Here is a 9,458-nt window from a genome sequence, read left to right on the forward strand (position 1 = left end):
CATTTCCCTAGCCTAGAGAAAGTGAAAACTTTTAAAGGAAGGTTAGGCACATTTACAAAAGATAGGCCTAGCAGTGAGCGTTAGCCATAAAAGTTAAAAATGGAAGGCCCCTCTTTAGAAGCTATAGACCTCTGAGTATCAGAAGCCAAAGGGTATAGTCATTACTGTGGTGTCTTTATGGAGGTGGGGGAGCTTTCTCACAATCTTGGATGGCCACCACTGAAAGTAGATGATGTTCTCACTCACTAAAAACCTTTGATGGTTCCCGTCCTATACAAAATTCAGCACTACACATAAGCATTGAATCCATTGCCAGTCCGGTGGCTCCTTTGGAACATATGAAAGAGAGCCAGTGTAGTGGTTAGACTCTAGGAAGCCAAAGTTCAAATTCCCTCTCAGCCATGAAGCTCACTGCATGATCTTAAGCCAGTCACTGCCTCTCAGCCTAACCAACTTCACAGGGGTGTCGTGGGGATTATAAACAAGGAGGGGGAGAACCATGTTCACCACCTTGATCTCCTTGGAGAACAAGGTAGGATAAAAATACAATAAATGCAATAAATAAGATGTTCCACAAGGCCTTTCTCTGAGCATAATGAAAGCGGAATTGAAACTCTACCTGAATTTTCAGTTCTCATACAGCCTTTGGGTTATTGCTTTAATTCTTAAATCACACAGAGCCACCATCTGCCTTGTTTACTGGGCAGTTTGCCAGATCAATAAATAAACTAATAAATAAACACATGCTTTATTGTTTATCCTAAGAAACTCACGGCCAACTGGCAAGCTGCTGCATTCTGCAGGCCCCTTTGGAGTGGAAAAGTTGTTCAAACTGGACTTCAAATGCAGCAAACACACCAAATCCCAATTCAGATCTAGGTTCTGCTTCTCAAAGTTGCTTCCAGTGAAATGCCTGCCAGCTGAATCTTTCACTGAGAAGAAGTCACACTTGTACGAGCACTCTACTTGTCTGAGCAGTGCGATGTCAAAACCATAAACTCACAAAAATCTCAGTTTCCCCTCTCACTCTCTGCAAAGGAAAAAAGGGCCTCCGCAATCCACAGCAAAGCTGTATTGAAAGGAGGGAGGTTGGTTATTTAGCAGCCACCCCCACATCTAGTGGAATAAAATTCCATTTCTTAGTTACACACTGCGTGAAAAAGTTGAATAATCTAGTATTAGGTTGATTAAATGCAGTGTGGGCACCAAACCTCTGTGTTTCAGGCATAACAGTTTCAGCAGCAATGATCCCTCAAAAGACCCCTTTTGACCCCTACTCAGTACCTCTCCTCTTTCCTTAAAAAAAATATTAATCAAAATTGTATTATTATTATTCAGGTTTTTCTATCTAGTTTGCATAGGGTATTGTTTTGGTTTGTGTTATATCCCCAACATTCTCTTCAACCATTAAACCATTTATCCCACTGAAGAAAGAAAGTAGGTTAATTGCACATAATTTGCTTGTCACAAATCTCTGTTGACCAACTGCAGTCTTTAAGCCTTACAGTCAAATCCTGTGGTCTGCTATGGATGATGAAAAATAAGATCTGTGTAATATTACACATATCAAAAAATGCCACAGATATTGTATTGGTGCAGCAGCCTAGAATGGTGAAATTGAGTTTGTGCAATTGCAGTGTGAACCATTGCAAAAGGGAGCTTATAGTCTTCACAGAGTCTCCACAGAGGATTGTAGTAGGCACACAAATGGGAGCATTGTTCTATGCACAAACACTATGTGAAATAGCTACCTTTCTAGGCATTGCCGTAGATCCCATCCCATTCACAGGCCTGGATAGAGAAATGGGACGTCATCAGAAAAGCGGGAACTGAGAAGCACATGAAACAAGAGGACAAGTCTGCAAGACCGATTGTGAACCATTAAATGATAACCTGGAACCCTACAGATATTGTGACAAGTTTCTTTCAAAACTGAACAGCAGCTTACCACATCGGGGTTATTTTCTGTGGTGTAAAAAAGCTCCAAAAGGAACATTCACTCCACGCATGCATGCACAGGTGATATTTTTGGAGCTCAGCCATAATCAAGCTGCAAAAATGCCACACTAGTAAATCAATTTAAATTGTGCGTTTCTAAACTATCCTGTCACATAAAGCAATGCCCCAGAATCTTTCCTTGAAAATGATAAATGCGTACTTTTCTGTGAAAAACCTGTAATTTACAGACAAAACAATTGGTTCTAATGGACTGAACATTATTCTTATTAACAAAACAAAGCTACATTGTATTATAATAGCAGACATTAGTCTCACAAGGAATTGGGGGGGGGGACTATTAAAGAAGAGGGAATAAAGCATCCAAATTTAGCAGTGACTATTCTAAGAACACAGAGGTGCAAAGCATCTGGATAAATCCCAGTGGAGTTTTCTGCTACACAGCTCATCACCAGGACATTTGCAGAAGACTGGAACAGATGGGGTAGCTTATGTGCTGCCCTCTAGCTGTTGACCTCTAAATGGTTAAATCCAGTCAAAGGCAACTATGGGGTGTGGTGCTCATCTCGCTTTTCAAGCCAAGAGAGTTGGTGATTTTCCACAGACAGCTTTCCGGAACATGTGGCTAGCATGACTAAACCACTACTGGCACATGGAGGACCGTGATGAGCGCCAGCACACATGGAAACACCATTTACCTTCCCACCACAGTGGTATCTATTTATCTACTTGCACTGGTGTGCTTTCGAACTGCTAGGTTGACAGGAGCTGAGACAGAGCTGGTATTCGAACTGTTGACCTTCTGTTTGGCAAGCCCAAGAGGTTTATACCACAATGCCACCCATGGCCTGACAGCACATGAGACCACTACTCTGCTGAAGCTAAGAAGATCTTATATACATACCTATATACCTTTTATACATAATTTAGTGTACCCATTCCCAGAGAGTTTGCAACACTCCATGCTACAGAAATGGAAAGGACTTTTAACTTGAGAACTGTGAAACAGATGGAACAGAAAACCAGAAATCCATCCCAGTTCCCAAACAGGGTACTACTCTGCCTAAATAGGTTTATTGGCTCTAAGTTAAATTTTGCCCCTCAACGATTCAGTGATCCACTAAACCTGCTGAAAAGCAGAACCCTTCAAACTAAAAGGACAGAATGTTGAGCATTTTAACATACCCTGTTTAATTCCAGAGGTCTGGGGGAAAATTAATGAATGACTAAATGAACAGGAACAGACCAAATGAGGACCACTTTACAACTAGCTTCCAGAAATAGGAAGCCAACCCTATTCAGATACAGCATCCTATATTAATGGATGACAGTTTCAGTCACTAGATGTAGTGAATGAATGACCACTGCTTCTGTTCTAAAGATGTGTTCTTGAGAGTTTCCAGTTATGCAAAGACAGTAGGCTGGAAATGATTGGCAGACTAAAAAGAAGGATGAGTGAACTAAAAGAGCTTGTCCAGGTGATCAAAACTTGCCTTATCCATCTCCTGTGCCACCTGACATTTTAGCCTTCAGGTGATGGTTGTACACACATCCAGTCTACCTAAAATGGTTTGGGCTGCATCTCCTGAGCACAGAATGCAGACATGTTACCGTGTCCATCATTTATTCTTTTTTAAAAAATGAACAATATTTGCACTCCAAAGCTAGATAGAGAAACCATATAAAGAACTAGATAAAACAAAAGGATTTAAATGAAATCAATAACCCGGTCTTGTTTTATACAGTGTTTGAGGGAGGCAGGGTTCATGAACACAGGTGACCACACAGAATGGGGCAGGCATAAAACCACACTGGAATGCGGTCACATTGTCTAGAGAACTCCACCACACGCCTGCAAACAAACAAAAACCTGAGTCAACAGAGACATGGTCAAATCCTCCTCACCACATGGGTGATTCCTACAACCACCAGGTTCTTCACCCAGTTGAGGGCCCACCACAGGAAGTTCCTGTCTGGTACACAGTCCCTGTATTGGCACATGTCTCCAATTTCAATATGCAAGCTTGAGGTCTGGTACCTTGCACGGGATTTGACATGGTGAAACATGTGATTTTAAAGTTCTAGTTATGGCTTCAGATAACTCCCTGGGTAAGTAGTACCCACAAAGTCTGGGAAAGATATGTTTGTTGAATTGCCTCAGTCTATATGGTTGCATTGAGATGGGAAGTTGGTTATAGAATAGGTACTGCCCAGGTTTGTAAGTGTGGCATCCCCATGGCTTCATTGTCAGCAAATTACCCACAATACTTCTTTTTGTAACATTTAATCTGAATTTCTCTTTATTGCGGGAAATCTGATAACTAACATGGGCAGTTACTGCCTGTGTGAAAACACATTGTCTTCGGGTGGGTAGATTTTAACAGACGTGGGTGTCATTTTGGTGGGTGGCATCTCATATCACACCCCTACATTTGCTCCTCACCTGGGCACAACCTGGCTAGTTATGTTGCTGACCCAAACCATAAAAAAATTCCTTCCAGTAGCACCTTAGAGACCAACTAAGTGGGTTTCGAAGATGCTCAAACTCAGGACGAAAGGAAGAAACGCGCTAAGAGGAAGGCACGCTTGGCAAACCCTCACCATGATCAACTCCTGCCCAGAAACCTATGTCCCTGCTGTGGAAGGATGTGGGGATCCACAGAATTGGCCTCCACAGTCACTTATGAACTCACTGTTAAAACCGTGTTTATGGAAGACAATCTTACTCGGCCATGTGTGATCGCCAAGGAAGAAGAGGAAGAGGAAGAGGAAGAGGAAGAGGAAGAGGAAGAAGAAGAAGAAGAAGAAGAAGAAGAAGAAGAAGAAGAAGAAGAAGAAGCTAAGGCTGGTAATTAGTCCCCCATCTAGAAGCACCTTCTTTCTCTGCCTCTTATAGCATAAGAACATAAGAGCTTAATTGATCAGGCCAATGGCCTATTTAGTCCATCATCCTGTTCTCACAATGGCCAACCAGATGCCTGTGGGAAACCCTCGGCACAAGAGAATTCCTCCCCAGCTGCAGTTCCAAGTCACTGGTGAAGATTGCAGGACTTCTTCAGCAAAAAAAGAGACAGCTCCCGGCATCAAGGAACTTAAGTTTAACACAGCTATTTTCAGGTGGGATTCAGTCTCATACCAGCAAATTCAGGTTGTGCAATTCTAGCTGATTATGCGGTCGTGTGCAAACAACCCCACTTCCCCTGAAAGATCAGGCTTCTTGCATTCAGGGAAGCAACAGGGAACTGCCCTGGACAGTGTGGGAGAACACTTGCTTCAAATCAGAAGCAAATCAGAATGGATGCTCAATAAACAGGTTGTCTGCAAGTGCCCAAAGGGAGGGAGGAATGTGAGTAAGAACCTTTACATGTACCTAAGCTTGCTCACAGTTTGGAATGAGAATGAAGGGGTGCTGCTAATGACCTTGAGGGAAATGTGGCTTTCATGGAGGGATTGGGTGGGAGCAGGAGAGGGGGCACCCCATCCGTGCTGTGCTAGGGGGTTCCTCACACCAGAAACCATCATGGGCCAAACACCCAGCGGCCAGAGAACGAGCACACATGGCCTTAAAAACCCTCTGCATGTTTCTTCCATGCACGACTCCCTGCTCCCCCATGGGTGCCTGGCTTCCATTTCTTCCTGACTCCTGTCCCCACTTACTTTACCCCCAAACCTCCCGTTCTTATCAATGGACCCCCTATAGCATAAGAGCAAAGAAGGAAGCCCCAGGATGCAAAGGCAATTAATTTGCATGATTTATAGGGAGCCCAGATTTATACTGGGCGGAGAGGGTTATTTTGGTCCAGAGCACATACAGATCCAACTGTGTGCTCTCAGCTTGTAAACGACAGGGGGTTGGCACCTCTCCCAGCTGCTGGGTCTTTTCTCTTTCCAACCAGCACAGACCCACTCTTCAGTCTGAACTGGTGGACCTGTGTTTGTCATCCCTTGGCATAATAATATTTGCAAAACACTTTGCTCCCCTCCCCCCCCCCCCTTCAACCCAGGCGGCCACCAGGGACCATCTCTCTGTTTTCCGCTCAGTAAGGCCTGGGACATGCTGTCCATGGAAAAATCACACTCATCAGAGAAAGAGAGAGAGAAAGAGAGAGAGAGAGAGAGAGAGAGAGAGAGAGAGAGAGCAGGAGAGAAAACGAGGCGACTACCTGGCTGCCATTTATAGAATCCTGAATAAGTGCCAATTTGAAAGCAGCCAAGCCCTGGTGTTTATGTCCCTCTTACATTTGCTACGGGATGGTTGATTAAATGCCTGGCGTCCATTTGGCACAAGCCCCTGATATTGTAATTATGCTCCAGGGCCTCAGCCAAGCTGTGGCTGAAGACAATGGGGGCAGTGGATGCCGACAAACAAGGTGCTTGAGGTTTGGGGGTTGTTGTTGTTTCACTGTGTGAAAACCAATGAGAAAAGAGAGACACTGTGCAACTGTAGTCCTCAGCTCTATGGATGCCCAGGAAGCTCAGAATGTTCTGTGAGATGTTCATTATGTTCTGTAGGAAGAGTGAGCAGCGCGAAATCCATGTGTGTCAAAAGGATGTTGCCTAGTTTGCTCTCGTTCGTTGCAGTGTGATTAGGCTGCAATCCTAGGCACCATTATTGAAAAGTAAGCCTCATTGAGCACAATGGGACTCACATCTGAGTAAACAAGCATAGGATTGAGCTGTTAATATATGTCATTTTTACAGCATGCTGGATAACAAGCTGCAGTGGGTATAATGTTTTCCAGTACTTTAAACTGAGAAGCCATTGTTAGAAAAAGACCAGCCCTATTATCAGGCAGAATGAGGCAGTATCCTCAGGTGGCAATTTCCAGGGGAAGGAGAACAGCAGCAAAAGGTTGGAAGGACAGAGCTGTGTCTGCCCTGAGCCAGTCTTTTGCCCTCAAGTGTAATTGAAAGCACTGCCCCATTATCACTGTTAAAGGGAGATTCAGTTGCCAGGCCAATCAGCTTCTGACTGTGGAATGAGAGAGGATGCTATCTTGACCTTTGCCTCAGGCAGCAAAATGTCATGGATCAGCCCTGGTTTTTGTCTGCCCTCAAGGGCAAGGTGGTAGTGATGGAATGGGACAAGAATCAGAAAAAATGCCAAAAGAAGGTTATTTTAGAATGATTACTTGTCTCCATGGCACCTTCACAAAGGCAAACACAGAAAATGATTCCCAAACAGGTACCAATTTTTTCAAAAAATTAAGTGGCCCAAAGTTTCAAATTGTGGTCTTGTTTTTTGTTTTAAAAGTCATTACGAGAGACAAATTTGCTTGTGGCAAAAAGTGCTCCCAAAAGCATTCAAGCCAGCACAGCATAGACCTCTTTCAAGCATCTTTGCAGTGCAAGGTAAGTTCTGTTCAGGTAAATGCCACTGAGTTCAGTGGACTTATTCCCAGGTTGGTATGGATTGGCACAGCCTTAACCACTTGAGAGATGAGGGACAGGGGTTTTTGAGAACTTTTTGAGAACTCGAAAGAGAGGGACAGGACTGTGTCTGGGGGGAGATGTGGTCACCCACTTGTGTTGGGAGGGTGTATGGCACCTACCACCAAACGGTCCTTCCTTCTTTGAAACTGCTTTTGGAAAACCCAGCAAGACTATCACCCCTTTGCTCCTAATCTAATGCCCCAAAGCCACTACATACTCCACAACCCTTATTTATGTTAATTCTCCGGCCCACAACATTCAACTTAAAGGTAAAGGTAAAGGGACCCCTGACCATTAGGTCCAGTCATGGCCGACTCTTTCTCAGCAGGGGGCTGGTCCACTGCCCCTCAGACCTTGGGGGGGCGGACTATATTTTGAAGGGGGGGAATGAACAAATTCCTATGCCCCACAAATAACCCAGAGATGCATTTTAAATAAAAGGACACATTCTACTCATGTAAAAACATGCTGGTTCCCGGACTGTCCACAGGCCGGATTTAGATAAGGTGATTGGGCTGGATCTGGTCCTCCGGGCCTTAGTTTGCCTACCCATGCACTAGGGGCTGCAGTTTTCATCTTGATTGCGACTTCTATATCATGAACCATTTCCGCACTTAACATACAACAAGTGTACCTCTGTCAGCTTGCTAAGGTCTTATAAAACACCAAGGCTTCAGCTTACATAACACAGCAAAGGGTCAGAGTAATCATTAACCTTGCCCCTTTTCTAGTTCACTTTGTTCTCAAGTAACCTGTTTGCCTGGATTAAACATATAGCAATATGTTAAGAGAAGGAGAAGCAGCTCCACAGTGTTCTTCCTACTATTGACCAGGCATGGAATTTGAGGGAGGAAGGGCAGGCATTCCCAGGAAATGTGGCTTAAAAAAAAAAGGACCAAGATCCACTTTCTTCCCTTCCAATGGTTTCAATATGCCTGGATACGTTCCCCAGGAAATGACCTTAATAAAGAAAAGCTGCATCACTGGAAAGATCGGAAACGCTCATTAGCAACATTTAAGCAAGAACAGGAATGTTGTTGGCATTTGATTGGCATCCTATTTGTGTGTGTGTGTGTGTGTTGCTAGTCAAGGCATGGGTCATAGAGTAAGGATAGAAAACTGCAACTAATCCAGAATGCGGCAGCTAGACTGGTGACTGGGAGTGGGCACTGAGACCACATAACACCAGTCCTGAAAGACCTACATTGGCTCCCAGTACGTTTCCAAGCACAATTCAAAGTGTTGGTGCTGACCTTTAAAGCCCTAAACGGACTCAGCCCAGTATACCTGAAGGAGCGTCTCCACCCCCATGATCCAGCCCAGGCACTGAGGTCCAGCGCCAAGGCCTTCTGGTGGTTCTCTCACTGCGAGAAGTGAAGCTACAGGGAACCAGGCAGAGGGCCTTCTCGGTAGTGGCGCCCGCCCTGTGGAACGCCCTTCCAGCAGATGTCCAGGAACTAAACAACTACCTGACTTTTAGAAGACATCTGAAGGCAGCCCTGTTTAGGGACGTTTTTAATTTTTGAAATTTTATTCTGTTTTTAATCTTCTGTTTATTCTGTTTTTAATGAAAGCCATCCAGAGTAGCTGGGGAAACCCAGTCAGATGGGGAGGGGTAGGAAAAAATATATTATTATTATTATTATTATTATTATTATTATTATTATTATTATTATGAAAAACGATGTTTGATGAAAAGGCAGCTGCCAATAGGCTGCTGTTGGAGCCAATTTGTATGAAGAGTAGCAGTAGTAACTTTTTAAGTTCTGGTCTGTGCCCCTACAAGAAGATGTAAGTTTTCAATGTGTCCTCCTGGGCAAGGTGGGTGGGTGAGGAGGAAACTCACTTTGTATTCTGAACAAGAATGCCCTGGAGAAAACTCACAGTTCAGATGTGATTCTTTCTTCTCAAGACATCGCTATGCTGATATGCTTGGGATATTATTGTTGCCCGCCACCCCAATCTCTGGGTGGTACAGGATTCCAGGGGTTCCGGACTCTTACCCAGGCCTTGTGTTTCCTTCTGGAAATGAGGCACAGCGGAGACTGCAGTGTCTTTATGAGATATGG

The sequence above is a fragment of the Podarcis gaigeae genome, assembly GCF_964106915.1.
Source record: "Podarcis gaigeae genome assembly, chromosome: 2".
NCBI lineage: Eukaryota > Metazoa > Chordata > Lepidosauria > Squamata > Lacertidae > Podarcis > Podarcis gaigeae.